Source organism: Copadichromis virginalis, linkage group LG3 (genome assembly GCF_057382275.1).
Source record: "Copadichromis virginalis isolate Kocher_CV1m ecotype Utaka linkage group LG3, C_Virginalis_male_GT1.1, whole genome shotgun sequence".
Lineage (NCBI taxonomy): Eukaryota > Metazoa > Chordata > Actinopteri > Cichliformes > Cichlidae > Copadichromis > Copadichromis virginalis.
Window position 1 is genome coordinate 19455121 of NC_140620.1, and position 17702 is coordinate 19472822.

The 17702-nt window shown below is 41.4% G+C and overlaps 1 long non-coding RNA gene across 1 annotated transcript in view; it reads right to left on the reverse strand.

Moving 5' to 3' along the window:
* LOC146713256 (uncharacterized) overlaps positions 1-7801 on the reverse strand; it is a 42118-nt gene extending 34317 nt beyond the window's left edge. Inside the window, exons 1-2 of the long non-coding RNA XR_014917593.1 lie at positions 7567-7801; positions 6039-6152 (exon numbers count right to left, since the gene is read on the reverse strand). This is a non-coding gene — a long non-coding RNA (uncharacterized LOC146713256). The remainder of the gene's footprint in view (positions 1-6038; positions 6153-7566) is intronic.
* Positions 7802-17702: the final 9901 nt, after the last annotated feature.

Sequence of the window (17702 nt, forward strand, 5' to 3'; positions counted from 1 at the left end):
AAATCCAGAACTGAATTCAAAATCCTGCTCCTCACATACAAGGTCTTAAATAATCAGGCCCCATCTTATCTTAATGACCTTGTAGTACCATATCACCCTATTAGAGCGCTCCGCTCTTGCTCTGCAGGCCTACTTGTTGTTCCTAGAGTATTTAAAAGTAGAATGGGAGGGAGAGCCTTCAGTTTTCAGGCCCCTCTTCTGTGGAACCAGCTTCCAGTTTGGATTCAGGAGACAGACACTATCTCTACTTTTAAGATTAGGCTTAAAACTTTCCTTTTTGCTAAAGCATATAGTTAGGGCTGGACCAGGTGACCCTGAATCCTCCCTTAGTTATGCTGCAATAGATGTAGGCTGCCGGGGGATTCCCGTGATGCATTGAGTTTTTCCTTTCCAGTCACCTTTCTCACTCACTATGTGTTAATAGACCTCTCTGCTGAATCATATCTGTTATTAACCTCTGTCTCTCTTCCACAGCATGTCTTTATCCTGTCTTCCTTCTCTCACCCCAACCGGTCGCAGCAGATGGCCGCCCCTCCCTGAGCCTGGTTCTGCCGGAGGTTTCTTCCTTTTAAAAGGGAGTTTTTCCTTCCCACTGTCGCCAAAGTGCTTGCTCATAGGGGGTCATATGATTGTTGGGTTTTTCTCTGTATCTATGAAGCGCCTTGAGGCGACTTTTGTTGTGATTTGGCGCTATATAAATAAAATTGAATTGAATTGAATTGAATGGATTTGAGAGGATACAGCTTGAATCTCTTACTGAGAACAAACAAGAAGGCCATTTAAAAAGGGAAAGACCATCTCTGAATGGGGGATCCATGTGTGTGTCTGTGTGTGTGTGTGTGTGTGGGAGGGTGGGTGTATTGCGTTGCTTATATTGTTGAGATTTACATTGCTGTGCTTGAGAGTCACCATCTACCTGAACCAAATTCCTTGTATGTGTCTGCGCATATACATGGCCAATAAACACGATTCTGATTCTGATTCTGGTCTTTGATCAGCGATCATAACAGTTCATGTTAATGATCATGAGCTGAGCTCAAGGGCTAAGTAATCGTGTAAACACATGTCTGTGACATCGTGTGTGTGTGTGTGCGTGTGTGCGTGCGTGTGTGTGTGTGTGTGTGTGTGCACTGCACAGTGTGACTGTGGGGATGAAGGAGCTCCCCTGTGGCTGTAACAGTCACTGCCCTACAGCTGTGTTGGACAGTATTTGTTCTACCTGCCAGCAGGTGAAAGTCGTATCATATGGACGTGACAATCACAGCGACACACAATGATGTAGAATATGAGCCAACAGGCCACGTGCTGACTGTGCTCTAAAACAACGTGCCATCATGATGATGGAAGCACTTGATTGCTACAATGAGGACGGGTTTCATAAAGCACTTATAAATATCATCCGTCCCCGTGTCTGAATTTAGCTTCAAAACTTTCAAAGAAAAGACTTTGTTTGTTCTCAGTAAGTGATTTAAACGGTATCCTCGCAAACCCATTAGTCTCTGTATCAGCGCTGCCAAACACACACACACACACACACACACACACACACACACACACACACACAGACCGTCTCAAACAAACCATAAATAAATCCATTAAAAACAAATTTCAGTATCTTCTGAGTCAAGAGGACTCTGTTACCATGGTGAATCATGTTTTAATGGAGACACCAATGCTGGTAGCCCACTTATGCTTCTGTTTTGTTTCTTTTCCTCCAAGTCTGTACCCAACCATGGTATGACAGTCTGTCTTTGCATGTGATTGGCTTTATGGTTCCACCCCTGTTTGCATGGAGATCAGCAGAGCTGAACATTCAGCTCCCACATTTGCTCAGGTCATTAATAACTGACATATAAAAGTGTATCAGGACCGGATGTGGCCCGCTGGCCATATGTTGGACATCCCTGCCTTAGATGCTAAGTCATGACTGAACGGGCACAAACAGCGTCATGCATGCCCAGACTTGTTTCTCACTACTTTTTGTGAAAAAAAGAAAAAACAAACAAACAAACAAACCCACTCATATGACTTTAGGAAGTCAGTTAGTATTTGTTCTACCTGCCAGCAGGTGAAAGTCATATCACATGAACGTGACAATCACAGCGACACACAATGATGTAGAACATGATAGTGATGTGCGATTTCCTTTCCGATCCAATACCAAGTAATATTCAGGGTGGTATCGACGATACTGATCCGATACCGATACTTTGTACAAAAGCTTATTTTATTCATTGTATCTTTTATTGTATCTCAAATTATAGCGTCATAGTGATTATAAGACATCAGATTACTTGTTCTTATCACTTAATAATGCAGAGTTCATCATATATAGAAATAAAAAAAAACTGAAGTTATGCGCTATTTGAACACCTTGCCTGCCTGCAGCACTGAAGGACTCTGTGAGAGACGTCTGTCTCGCCCTAGCAGCACCTGACTCTCTCCTCCTCTTCAGTTCACCTCAACATATCCTCGTCATATTCTGTGATATGATTTACTCTGAGGTGTTTGACGAGGTTAGTGGTCTTGCCACATGTATCACAAACCACGTCGTTTGTGGATGTAAAATGACTCCACGCTCAGCCATTGTTGTGAGTGCGCACGCAAAGGGTCTGCGACACATTTATACAGCCGTATTTCACACATGACTATGAAAGGCGGAAGAGGAAGTAGTTGCTTCCAATGTAGACAATCTGAATGTTATAGTTTCTTTCCACTGATAAACTACAAATATACCCTAAATTACTAAAATATTGATATTTTAATGTGAGAATCGATTCTAGAACATAAATGACTGGTATCGGAGGAATCGATATTTCAGGATCGATCCGCACATCACTAGAATATGAGCCAACAGGCCACGTGCTGACTGTGCTCTAAAACAACGTGCCATCATGATGATGGAAACATATGATTGCTATGATGAGGACGGGTTTCATAAAGCACTTATAAATATCATCCGTCCCCGTGTTTGAATTTAGCTTCAAAACTTTCAAAGAAAAGACTTTGTTTGTTCTCAGTAAGTGATTTAAACGGTATCCTCGCAAACCCATTAGTCTCTGTATCAGCGCTGCCAAACACACACACACACACACACACACACACACACACACACACACAGACCGTCTCAAACAAACCAAAAATAAATCCATTAAAAACAAATTTCAGTATCTTCTGAGTCAAGAGGACTCTGTTGCCATGGTGAATCATGTTTTAATGGAGACACCAATGCTGGTAGCCCACTTATGCTTCTGTTTTGTTTCTTTTCCTCCAAGTCTGATTTGCTTTTTTTTTTTATAAAAGCAGCAGAAGCAGGAACAGCTTAAATCACAGAAGGGGGAATAATTATCTGATAAGTTACACACAATGAAGTCTTTTGTGTTATGTTTTTTTCATTTTAAAAGAGACAGAACATCAACAAAAGCATGAAGGCTGTGTATGAATTGTTTTCATGTCCCTGAGTGAGGTAAGTATTAGATGTGCTACAACCCAGCCAGAGGCAGTACGGTGGTGCAGTAATTAGCTCTGTTGCCTCACAGCAGGGTTTGAATCCCCCACCTGTCCTTCCTGTGTGGAGTCTGCATGTTCTCTCTGGGTTCTCTGTGTTTGGAGGCTTCCTCCCACAGTCCACAGACATGCAGTTAGTGGGGTTAGGTCACCCGGTGATTCTGCAGGTGTCACTGCAAATGTTACCCTGTGATAAGCTGGTGACCTGGCCAGGGTGTACTCTGGCTCCAGCCTCCTGTAACCCTGAGCTGGATAAGCAGAAGAAAATGCATAGATCTCCCACAGAGTCAAACCAAGTACAGATACTCCTGATCTCAGCTCAGGTGTGGATGAAGCACACCTGTCCACAGAATCACACCGATCACTGCTCTGCTAACGTCTTACAATAACACACTTACAACAACACACTTACAATAACACACTTATTTATTTATGTGAAAAGGTTGCACTCTGGATTCTTTGCACATCATGTCCTACCTGGATTTTGCACTCACCCCACTCATAATCATTGATATTTCATATTTTCTAATTGTATTCTGTATCCATGGGCAGATGAATCGACATGTATATAACATATATACTAAAATAAATAAATAACATATATTCTATTTCTGCCACTGTGTTGTTTCTCGCACTGCAACCGATTCTTGATTCATGTCTGTGTGTCACTGTCTGTTCCTCCAACCTCTGGGCTGCAGCGTCTTCAGCACTAGCTGTTTCTCAGTAAGTGTCTTATTGTGATGTGGACTAGAACACACACACTGTGTGTAAGAGCTCCACAAAGCTACAGTGAAGTGTCTTAGTGCTGCTTTTCTCCTTATATTACTTTTATATTCCTTTTTTGCTCATAGAGCTCCTTATAAATGAATGTCCACTGTTCAAGTGAGGCACTCAGCAGTGTGAGGTTCAGAAACCCAGCTGTGGGTCTGATTCAAACAGTGCTTATTATAGATGCAGCCAGTAATCAGCTACCCTCTGCTCCATCACCACATCTGTTGAAGCTCCAGCAGCAGCTGAAGCAGGAAAACCTCCACCTGCCTGTGCATAAATGAAGCAGTTCTAACTGCAGCGATGCTCCACTGACTCTGATTTGTAGTGGAGGATTTTCCTGTTTCCTGTTTATTCAGGAGGAAGAGAAGATGTGTTTGTCTTTGCTCTTCTTCTCAGGAGCCAACAAAAGCCCAGCTCCATTCCTGATATGCTGGCCTTCAGTGAAAACTGCAACACTAAATGTTTTTACAGTGTCAGCATCCTCTAGAGCAGGGCTGTCAAACATAAGGCTCGGGGGCCAGAATTGGCCTGTCAAGGACTGTGATTTTCCCGCTGGACAGCTTTGGATCATAACGGGCTGCATATGTGGAAAATCAGTTTGAGAGAAAAGATAAGGACAGAAAGCTGAGAGGGGCACGAACAGACCAACAACAAAGTCAACAACAAAGACGAAAGCACGATCAGATATCTCCTGCACCGAGACGCGGACCCAACAGCTGGATGCGAAGACAGAACATGTGAGAAGAGGGAGCTTAAACAAAAACGTCTTAAACTTTTATATTGTGTATATTTAACTTCAGCTGTGCTCTCAGACAGACTGTGGAGCGGCTCCCAGCAGAACTGGGCCACTAACGTCACCTTCATGTCCCGTGTCCATGGGAGCTCTTCAACACCACCTGGTAAAAAACTATATAGGACCAGTGACTGTAATAAAGAACCCACCACTGTGTGTGGACACAAACCAGTATCTTTGGCAGTGAGGACAGGACGAGTAAACTATCTAAATACTGCAGATTTAATGAGGCTGTGCTAAATGATGAGGTCACTAAACAGGAAGTACAGAAAGATTTAACAGAATGGGTTTTATCACATGATGATGCCACAGTCAATCTGTCTATCCTGTGGGAGGGGCCTAGAGTAGGCATGAGTATTACACCCATTTCCTCCAGACTGAGAAAACAAAGCTGATCCAGAGAAACGAGAGACAGAGCAACAGCAGCCACACAGTCACGTCATTAAAGGACACGTTGACGATATATCCACATCAAAGCACACACACACTGGGATAACAAACAGGAAAATGATGGAAGAGGTGGAAGGCGGAGCAAGTCTCCAGTTTCACTAATCACAGTCCATCGGGACTGGTCATAAAATGAAACGCTCACATCGTGACAAGACGTCAACATGACAAAACTATACCACAGCCATGTTTCTGCTTGCTGTCAGAAGACAAGGACGATCCCATGAAACAGGAAGGATTTAACTATTCTGTGACATCAACGACAGCAGAGTCAGAGCCTTCAAAATCACAGATCCCCACGGGTACACTCCAATCACTGCACCTCCACAGTGCAGCTGGAAGTGTGTACGAGTGTTCAAACACCCCACAGGGATCTGTGATTACTCTCACAGAATATGAATCGTGATACAGACATTTTTCTTTCTCTCTGGTGGAGGTTGGGTGACGTTCTTTACTGCCCTACAGCTGTGTTGGACAGAAACAACCACAGGTTTACCTTACTGAAGGTCACCATGCTCACCTGTGATCAGCGTGGGAGGAGTTTCAGGCCTTCAGACAGACGCTGCAGGTCCAGTGCTGCACCGACGTTTTTGGCTCCCGAGTCATGGGGACAGCAAAAGATTTGTCAAATGATCTGCAGGAGAAGAAAGCTGAACTTTATTAACCAGGACAAAGATGTAGAACCACTAGATGTCAGTAAAGAGCTGCTCCTCGGCCCCATCACCGTGTGCTTGCATGCTGTAACTTCTACATCAGGTTCTAGTGCACAACAATGAACCTGCGTTCATGAACACTGAACTGAAGTGTAACACCTGAACCTGTCCAGCCGTTCTCAGTCTTTGTGTCTCCACGTCTCTGCTGGATGGACTCACCCACTGAAGCCAGGACTCAGCGTGGAGCTGGGTGTGGAAAATGTCCTGTATCATCATCATATGACACACTGGGCTCCACAGAGGCTGGCACCGGTGACACGGGTAAGCTCATGGTCACTGGGAGGCTGAGAGTGGAGTCAGTGTTGCTGTGGTTTGTCTATGTGTGGAGATGAAACACACCAGTGCTGTGTGTGCTGTTCCTCCTCACATCTGTTTGACCTCTGTCACCATGAGCTGACCTCTGCTCCTCCTGCCATCTCTCACTGAACTAACTTTGTTAAATGGAAATAAATCGTGTCCACAAAATGTTTCCTTACTAGGTGAAGGAGGTTTTATTTAAACCGATGCTTTGATTTTATTGTGAAAAACCTCCTTGAAACACGTCCGAGTGGTACAGTCTGTGGATTTTCCCGCAAACGTTGCTCTCATGCTTCCACACAGCTGTCACACAGACACATTACCAACTTCATGTCCAAACAAAGCTCCCAGATTTATACTTTTCCACGTCCACGTCCATAAATGTGAGTCTTCAAATGAAAAGCGGCACTTCCTGTTTTCATGGAAGAAATGTAAAACCACATGGAAGCTTTAAAAGTTAATGTTTGCGATGCTGTTGACGTCTCATCTTCAGTCTGGCATGTTTTATACTCATGTACGTCTTGTTTGCGTTTCTGTTATGATGTCATCATTTCCCTTGTTATCATTCATGAATATTAATCCTGTTTTCTGTATCTGATTTGATTGTTTATCAGAAGCTGAGTACAGCTCAGGTGATCATCCACCATGTTTCCTCCAGCCTATGATCAGACTGGTGCTCCACCTGGTGGTGAAGATGCTGCTCAGCTGTTGCCATGGAAACAAAAATGGCTACGTATCATTTTGTGAGATTCAGTCATTTTAACGTGTTTAAAGGGCGAGAGATGCTGAGATCAAAAATGTGTCGCTATGGTTTCAATAAACATTTAAATAAATTCAGCAGAAAATGAGATGATTATGGTGACTCCGCTCCAGTGTTTCTAACATGGAGCAAAGACTGTGGTCACGTGACGCTGATACGGATCAGCAGAACAGACAGATGGAGGATAGAAAGAGTATAGATGGATAAAGGATGCAGGAAGGATGGAGGAAGGATGCACGAAGGATGCACGAAGGATGGAGGTATATTGTATGGAGTACCTTATTGGGAGAGATCAGCTCAAAGTGCTGCCATAGAGGGGAACCCCTTCTTCTGTCGGCAGGCTCCATGGTAACGAGCTCTACGTCACAAGTTAAACTCCAACACGAACACTGACATGCGCATTTTGCGGGGATCCAATCCTCTTTATATATGTTCGTACATCACGGAGACACTACAGCTACGCATTGCTGCATTTGAGCCTCCACACACGTGACTTACATGTGGTCAGGTGATGGCAGCTGCGGGTTAATTTTCCTTGCGCTTCTACACTGAGGTTTACGGTAGCGCATCTCTTTCACTGATTGATCCTCCGATCAAAGAAAAAAATAATTTATGTTTGTGGTAATGACTAAACGTGATAATTATATTTATTATATTGCACCGTTTAAGATAAAGGCTGTGTGTGTGTCTGTGTGTGTGTTCTTGTTTGTGAGAGAGAGCGACAGAGGTACCATTGTGCACAAGTGCAGAAAAACATGGTCATACATGCAGCTTCAGTAAGTTTGCAGTATTTTTAATATAGATTTGGTTACTCTAATGTAAAAGGTAAACAACATGAGAGTGAATATAAAACATAACTTTATTGATAGAAGATGAGAGGCAACAGCTGTGATGATTTGGTGCTCTATAAATCAAATTCAATTGAATGAATGGTAAACAACTATCTACACCTCAGCCAGGGGTGGGCAAATCCAGGCCTTGAGGGACGGTGTCCTGCAGGTTTTATGTGTGTCCTTGATTAAACACAGATGATTTAAATGGCTAAATGACCTCTTCAACATTTCTTGAAGTTCTCCAGAGGCCTGGGAATGAACTAATCATGTGATTCAGGTGTGTTGACCCAGGTTAAGATCTAAAACCTGCAGGACACCAGCCCTCGAGGCCTGGAGTTGCCCACCCTTGCCTCAGGCTGAGGTTCAGTGTCTGATCCTGGGTCAGGCAGATCTCCCTGGTTGCAATGAGACGTGACAAAGTGACAAACGAGCAAAGAGAGAGAGGGTGGGACATGAACACTAGAACAGAGACGTAAATGGGACAAGAAGGTGTTTGGAGATAACAAGAAGAATGGAAGTATGAGGTCTGAGGTCTGGTCCTTCTAATAGAGACACATTTCCTTCACCACAGAACGACTAGTATGTGTAACAGACTCTGTAATCCTCACTGTGATCAGTGCTGTCGGTCCAGATAAGAGGACATGTTGGATCTCTTATTGTTTAATGTCCATATTAAGCAGCCGCTGATTCACTCTCATCGCTTGAGGAATCTGTATTTTGCAAATCAAATTTTTGTGACATATGGGTGACATAATAAATAAATAAAACAAATATCATAATAGACCTGTATGTGAAGTTAGGCTAGTTTTTTCTTTTTGATTAGCACCTCTTAATCAACAAACTAATACTCATTCCTAGCTTGCACATGAAAAACCTAAGGCTGCTAATAAACTTTTTTATTTTAAAATCATAAAAGCATAGAAAGTTGAAATCCCCTAAAATATTGAAACTTTGGTTGTCAAAGACCAAGTTTGATCAAACGTATCTTGATTTTTAAGCTAAGTCAGTTCTGAATGTCTAATTTATATGTGGTTTGCTTATTCGGGCTACTTGGCTAAAACATATTTCCAAATTATCAACTAGCTAACCAATATTAGCATCATTGTGAAATAACTTTTTACATTCAGACAGAAAATGCTGAAATTTAGATTTTTGGTGTACTTTTCCTATTCAACAGAGACCTTAAGACATAGATATAAGAAACTTAAAATAAATCTAATCACTTTTCATACCTTTAAAGCTGCTCCACATGCTGCTGTTGTCCGGCGCACTCGTCCATAGCTGCATTCAAGACCTATGGTGAAATGCTGGCCTTTAGGCTATCCCTGCTCTGTCCCTCTCGACTCTCTCACACACAAAAACTCCAGACCTGCATTCACCTCTTCCCTCTGAACCACCTGCCCCACAGCCATACCAAACCATTTATTTTGATCTTTTTATCTTTAAGTTCTTCATTGTTGTTCATACACTGAGGGCCATGGGAGCATTGCAAATTTAAATTCTTGTACATGCTCTGTGCATATGGTCATTACGGTGGCCCCTAGAGACAAAACACATACAAAATCCAAAACACTTCTTTGGAATTAAAGGATTATTATATTTCATTTTTCAAAACCTCTGAGTTTTAATTACTTTTGTCTCTAGTTTTTGGATCTTTGTTGCCTTCATGTTTGTTTCATTTTTGTGTACAGTCTGTGAAAATAAAAGCAATGTTGTTCAAAGAACGTGTAGGATTTACAGGGAGTGCAGAATTATTAGGCAAGTTGTATTTTTGAGGAATAATTTTATTATTGAACAACAACCATGTTCTCAATGAACCCAAAAAACTCATTAATATCAAAGCTGAATGTTTTTGGAAGTAGTTTTTAGTTTGTTTTTAGTTTTAGCTATTTTAGGAGGATATCTGTGTGTGCAGGTGACTATTACTGTGCATAATTATTAGGCAACTTAACAAAAAACAAATATATACCCATTTCAATTATTTATTTTTACCAGTGAAACCAATATAACATCTCCACATTCACAAATATACATTTCTGACATTCAAAAACAAAACAAAAACAAATCAGCGACCAATATAGCCACCTTTCTTTGCAAGGACACTCAAAAGCCTGCCATCCATGGATTCTGTCAGTGTTTTGATCTGTTCACCATCAACATTGCGTGCAGCAGCAACCACAGCCTCCCAGACACTGTTCAGAGAGGTGTACTGTTTTCCCTCCTTGTAAATCTCACATTTGATGATGGACCACAGGTTCTCAATGGGGTTCAGATCAGGTGAACAAGGAGGCCATGTCATTGGTTTTTCTTCTTTTATACCCTTTCTTGCCAGCCACGCTGTGGAGTACTTGGACACGTGTGATGGAGCATTGTCCTGCATGAAGATCATGTTTTTCTTGAAGGATGCAGACTTCTTCCTGTACCACTGCTTGAAGAAGGTGTCTTCCAGAAACTGGCAGTAGGACTGGGAGTTGAGCTTGACTCCATCCTCAACCCAAAAAGGCCCCACAAGCTCATCTTTGATGATACCAGCCCAAACCAGTACTCCACCTCCACCTTGCTGGCGTCTGAGTCGGACTGGAGCTCTCTGCCCTTTACCAATCCAGCCACGGGCCCATCCATCTGGCCCATCAAGACTCACTCTCACTTCATCAGTCCATAAAACCTTAGAAAAACCAGTCTCGAGATATTTCTTGGCCCAGTCTTGACGTTTCAGCTTGTGAGTCTTGTTCAGTGGTGGTCTTCTTTCAGCCTTTCTTACCTTGGCCATGTCTCTGAGTATTGCACACCTTGTGCTTTTGGGCACTCCAGTGATGTTGCAGCTCTGAAATATGGCCAAACTGGTGGCAAGTGGCATCTTGGCAGCTGCACGCTTGACTTTTCTCAGTTCATGGGCAGTTATTTGGCGCCCTGGTTTTTCCACACGTTTCTTGCGACCCTGTTGACTATTTTGAATGAAACGCTTGATTGTTCGATGATCACGCTTCAGAAGCTTTGCAATTTTGAGACTGCTGCATCCCTCTGCAAGATATCTCACTATTTTTGACTTTTCCTTCTTTTGACCCATTTTGCCTAATAATTATGCACACCTGATATAGGTGTTGATGTCATTAGACCACACCCCTTCTCATTACAGAGATGCACATCACCTAATATGCTTAATTGGTAGTAGGCTTTCGAGCCTATACAGCTTAGAGTAAGACAACATGCATGAAGAGGATGATGTGGACAAAATACTCATTTGCCTAATAATTCTGCACTCCCTGTATTTAACTGAATAGTGGACATTGGTTGCACAAAAATGTTTTGCTTTGACAGAAACTTAAACAACTGAGTTAAAACAACACAACTATTCATATTCAATAAACCTTTTGTGCTGATAAAACGTGATTGAAACATATTTAGATGAAATAAGTGGAGCTCTTGGAATATTTAAATCCTTCGCAATTTTGTCACTTTATTCCAACACTATACAATAACTTTTACCCCAATAGTACTTGGTCCCTTAAGTACTATATGTTGTCTTCATATTACATAATCTTCAACAGTCTAGTTAACTTAAAACGTAATAGATTTATAACAACTTTCACTCCACTCTCTTATCTTCATCGGCGTTGTGGGGGAGATGTGATAGGGTAAGTGGAAGGGTACACCCTGGACAGATCGCCAGTCTATGACAGGGCTAACACATACAGAGAAAAAAACATTAAAATTAGTTTAGAATGACATATTAACCTAGGCGTAATAACTGCAAACCAGATGGAACCCACTGCCCAATTGTGGATTTGAACTCCTTCTCCTACTTCTTGCTGTGAGGTAACAGTGCTAACCACTGCACCACCGAGCTGCCAGTATATGTGTCGCAAAAGTATTAAAACTATGATTGCAAGGTTTGATGCAGCATTTTTTGTCCTTGAGAGGTTAAACCACAATAAATAGCAACAGCATACATGTGATGCGTGCATAGTTGTCTGCCTCTTATAACTCCAGTGTTTTTCCTGTTGTTTGAAATCTTGTGTGATCTTGTGAATTTTGTGAGTCCGGGCAACTAACCACTCTTACTAGATTGTATCATGTCATCTGAACAAGAATAAATGAAGTTGTTAAATTTCATACAAATCCTGCATGATTTAATTACGTTCATCAGAGAAACGTAAAATTATTTTGTACCAATTAAAAGTTAGACTTTTGTAACAACCACCCAATTTCCTTTTTTTTGTTTGTGGAGTGTCACTGTAAAGTGCTTTGACAGGATATCACCAGCAGGTGGAAGCCCAGTCAGACCGACAACACACAAGGCCTTGACTGTGACCTCTGACCTTTAATAAGGGAAAGCTTCTTTAAATCTATCTAAGTCATGCACAGTGATCTTTATGTCATTAAAATGTCTCAAATGGGTGAAATCACAGAATAAATGTTAGAAACTTTCCACTGATAAACAAACTGCTGTTGGGCGTGGCCTTCTCACTCTCTCTATCTCTCTCTCTTGTCAAGTCTCGGAGTACTCGAAACATTTAAATGACTTCCTTTGAGAGCAACAGCAGATTTCCCCATCATTGATTTTCTGAGTCTGTTATTTCGCTGTTCTGCTGAATGACAGAAACAAATAGTTTAAAACTCTGTCTCTGGCTCATCATGTTTCCTTGTCGTTGAAGTAATGATGAGAGGTTTTCATACAGCTCTCTTATCATAAAGGATGCTCCAGTGTTTACTCTGCTAATAGAGGTCATAAAGGAAACACCGCTGCATGTTTCCCTGTTATTTAAAGAATCAAAACAGCTCTGATCACAACTACTGTTTTTCGGGTTTTCCATTGAGTCATAGTTCCTGGTACCAGGTACTTTTTAGTATCTGCTCGGCTGGGGTTTCAAACAATCTGAGAAGGTATTAAAATGTCACCTTATCAGACTGCATGCCACCGATTGGCTGATCAGTGGCATCACTTGATAAGTCATGAGAACATCTCATTCATAAGTATCCAATCCGCCATTTTAAAACGTCAGTGTTGTGCCGAAAAAGTCATTGTCTACCAAATACAGATTTTCAGTATATGCCAAAAAAGGATTTCCCATATTTAAACAAATGTACATGACCTATAATACGTGAAACACATTACAGATGGATATAAGTAATGATATCATGTCATTTTGAGCCACAAACCACGTTCCTGTCAGAAGGCAGAAGCTGCAATCAGTTTTTGTCAAACTGATGTATCCTTTATTTATCGAGTTAAAAAGTCTAATTTAAATTAAAAATGTATTTTTTGAAGTAATCTGGCCAAGAGGATATCAGGAATTACAAAAATATAACACTAGCTTTATAAAGGTATATGTTATGTTAAAATAGGCAATTTTTAAATTTGCAAAAACTGTTCACTAACATGTATTTACAAATATAAGTAAAGACATTACACATAAAAAACTACAGACAATCACTTTTGGCACAACTGTCAACAAGAGAAACAGCTACATAAAATAACACTGTAGTCCCCGAATTCGACGAATAGCCACAGACAGAGTGAAAATGAGTGTTGTTTGGGCCACATGTGGCACAAATGTCACAGCACTGCTGACAATTTACATATAAGAGGGGAAGATGTGGCTGAATTGATACAGTCTGATTTATCCAACTTGTGAAAGCAAGTGTGAGCCAAAAATTACACACAGGCAGCTTGCTGAGGAAACTCCCTCTGATCCAGCTGAATCATCTCTGCTCTGGAGTTTTTCTTTAAAGCATATTTCAGTCTTTCATGAGATGTGTTATCCTGATGACATGATGTTGTGATTTGGCGCTGTATAAATACAATTGAATTGAACTGTAAAACACTAAGAGCAAAGCTATAGAGAAAAAGAAAAAAAGACCCAACAAAAAAACAGGTTCGAGCTGACAACGCACTACTGAATAAACTCATCTGATCACATTTTTAACATCCAGAGTTTGTGCTCAGACACTTACACGTTCTTTAGGCATCATTTAAATTTAAATGATAAACTTGTTTTAAAGGAAAAAAATGATTCAGCAGATATTTTTGAGAGAGCTTGGATGGTAGCTGTTCTCCATAAAAACCACTTTTGCTTTTGAACTGTGCAGCAGTGGCGCTTATGTACAATCCAGGCCCTGAGGTGACGGTTGATGATTGCCTGGTTCCTTTCAGAGGTCGCTGTCCCTTCAAGGTGTACATTTTAAGCAATCCAGGGAAATGTGGATGTAATGTTGGACCCAAGAAACATAAGCTGGAGCGAATATGATGACAGCAGAATTTTTATTTAATACTGTGGTTTTTACTGGGACACAGACACACCCGCTCTCTCTCTGCTGTCACGTCCGCTTCCCTCCTCCGACTGTCACTGCCAACATATAAAGAGACACAATCACTGTCAGATCCCAGCACACCTGTTCACCCCGCCCCTGTGCCACCCCAGGAGCTCACTGCGTCACCCCTCCTCTGCAGCTGGCCAGAGACCACACCCACGCCACAGTGGAATAAAGGTCTGGGTAGCATGTGACGCCAGGAGCAGCTATGCCTGAAATATGCAGGTATACACGGGGAACCCCAGTAGTGGAGGAGCCGACGAAAACCAGGGCGTGTGTGTTGTGCTGGACAAAACAACCAGTCTCCAAGTGCATAATACCACATGTGACAACCAGAGATGGGCAGTAACGCGTTAACGCGTTACTGTAATCTGATTACTTTTTTCAAGTAACGAGTAAAGTAAGGGATTACTATTGCAAAAATGGTAATTAGATTACCGTTACTTTCCCGTAGGAACGCTCAGTTACTGCGTTACTAAAACCGTGATTTTTTTGCGAAAATGTCTCATGACAATGACGTAAGCGAGTGCCACGTTCGTGCAGCGTGAGGGTTTAATGGGAAACTCACAGAGAAACTCGCGGATTCTTCCACTGACCGCTCCGGCACACCTGCACCAGAGCACACCTCTGCCTACCCTACTCCTGCTTTACAGGTGAAAATAGAGCAACAGGACCACTGAGTCTTTGACTTTATTTATGTTCTGCCGTGTTTTACTTGCATCTATTTGAAAGAGTGAGTGTAAACAAAAAAAAAATATTTTATGTGCTGGAATGTGCAGAAAATAGGTTTAAATGTTAAACTAATTTCTTCAAGTCAGAGAATGTTGCATATAATTAAATTTTTGCTTGATGCATAAAGTTAAAAGATTAAAACTAATAAAACAAGTTTTAAAAAGAGACTTTTCCATTTGATTACATTTTGTATGATGGATTATGCAGAAAAAGTAGAGGAAGAGAGGCACTCTCATCAACATGTGCTTTCACTGACACACACACACTTGTGTTGGATTTTCCCACGGAGAATAGAAATGTCATCCCGATGAGCACGCCACACAAAGACGCCGCGGTCAGCACCACAGAGGACAGGAAGCCCCTTATAATCCAGGACTACAAGAAGAACAAAGGAGCTGTTGACTGCCTTGATAAGGTAATGTAAAGTTTCATCGATCCTGCATGTATTTCATTTTCATTCATGTGAATCATAGCATTTTGTGTACGACAGATTCAATATGTTCCCAATCTCTTATTTATTGTTCCTTTTATTGCAGTTTACTGGCACATACACCTGCAAGCTAATGACAGCTCGTTGGCCTGTGGCACTGTTCCACAAGATCCTTGATGTGTCTGCTTTCAACGCATATGTGGTGTGGACAGCCATCAACCCAACCTGGAATCAGGGGAAGCGTTTCAGGAAGAGACTTTTCCTAGCAGAGCTGGGGAAAGCTTTGGTGACTCCTCTTATTCAACGGCGCCAGCACATTCCCCGCACACCAGCCTCTGCCAGTCTGGTGAAGAGTGTGCAAGCCCCAGCCCCAGCCACTGGCCTGGCTGCTCTCCCCCAACACAGACACGAGCAGAAAAGGAAGCGCTGTGAGCTCTGTGCGCCGAGAGACAACAAAACAAGCCTGAGATGCTGCAAATGTGATGCCTATGTTTGCAAGGCCCTCACCTGACTGTCACATGCCACACATGTGCATGATACACACACACACACACACACACACACACACACACACACACACACAAGGCTTCATGTTGAGTTTGGTCTTTGGTTTTTTATTTACTTTCATTCATTCGTTTTGTAATATGTTTTCAGTGCCCATTTGTATTTTTACTGCAGTTAATTCATATTAATATTATAATATTAAACACTACTTTGAGACATTGTTCACAGATGAAGAATGTTGAATAAAAGATTTGTTGGTTGTTGTGCTGATTTAAGAGCAGTTAAAACTGGCTGGTCAATTTTGAAGAATGGGAACACTAAAGTAAGGGGCGGGAGGTGAACACGACAGGAGCGTTTAAAGGGACAGTTCACCTGTGTGCACTCTTTAATCTTCTCACCATTCAAAGACACACATATTTGTAACTGTGACCTGTTTAGTTTATAGAGCTGGGATAAGCTTTATTCCCTGTGTCCCTGAGACCCCCGTGATAGTAATATATGAGTCTTTGTGTTACTTTACTGCTAATGTACATATTGCAGCTGATATTTACTGACCTAGAGCAGTAGGAGCAGGCCTACACATTACATCTTAAGCCTTAGCACCGCAAATCATATAAATAAAGGGACATAAATGTGAACTGCTGACAGTTAAATCTCTTCTATAAAAATATCAAAGATTATAGATGTGACCTGGCACATGGTTTACAGGTTAAGCAAAGTGAAGTGTTTTCTTTATGCAATGTAATGTCTATAAAGTGTTAAACAGTCCTGATAAATCTGTGCAGCTCTGTACTCGTCTGGACTCTATTTATCCCCATTGCAAGACCAAAGAGGAGACTTTACCTTTAGTAATGTGAAAGACGTGACTAAGACTAAGTTCCAGTCATAGTCAGGTGTGTGTGTTTGTTTTAGTGTTAATTAAGGCTTGTGTGTTTTTTCTGCCAACATTGCCAATGTTCACGCCTCCTGTCAGTCAACATTATTGCCTCATAGAACACAAGGTAAGAGCAGAATAAATGTCATAAACATTGTCCATTTGAAGCTGGAGATTTTTCCTTCTTTTAATTCATATTAACTTGTTAACAATAACAAGAAATTCCCTGGATTTACCCACTGTGAGATAAAGTCACTTGTTGGATTGTGAGTTTAACTTTGCGCACTTTAAGACTAAAGGAATGAGGAAATAAAAGGAGATGGTAGTGGAACTTTTTTAAATATGCATTTGAAATTCTAATCAGTCAGGAACTAGATTCTCAAGATTCCAGTGTAATTAGATCTTCATGAACACGAGCAACAGCATACCAGAAGAACAAAGGCTTGTATAATCACTTCTCTAGAAAATAACCATGGCTAGTATGATCATCTCTCATATGGACTATTGTTTCACGTCCTGGTCACTTGCTTGTCCAACAACACTTAAAACTATTGAAAACATTTATAAAAGAAGTTTAAAAGTACTTGACAAAAAACCGACTTCCCACCACCACTGTCATGTGTTAAAAAAACACAAATTACTGAACTTCAATAACTTAGTGAAATTTAAAAGAGTGTGTTTAATATATAAAGTCTTACACTCCCTTGCTCCACCACCACTAAAGGAGTT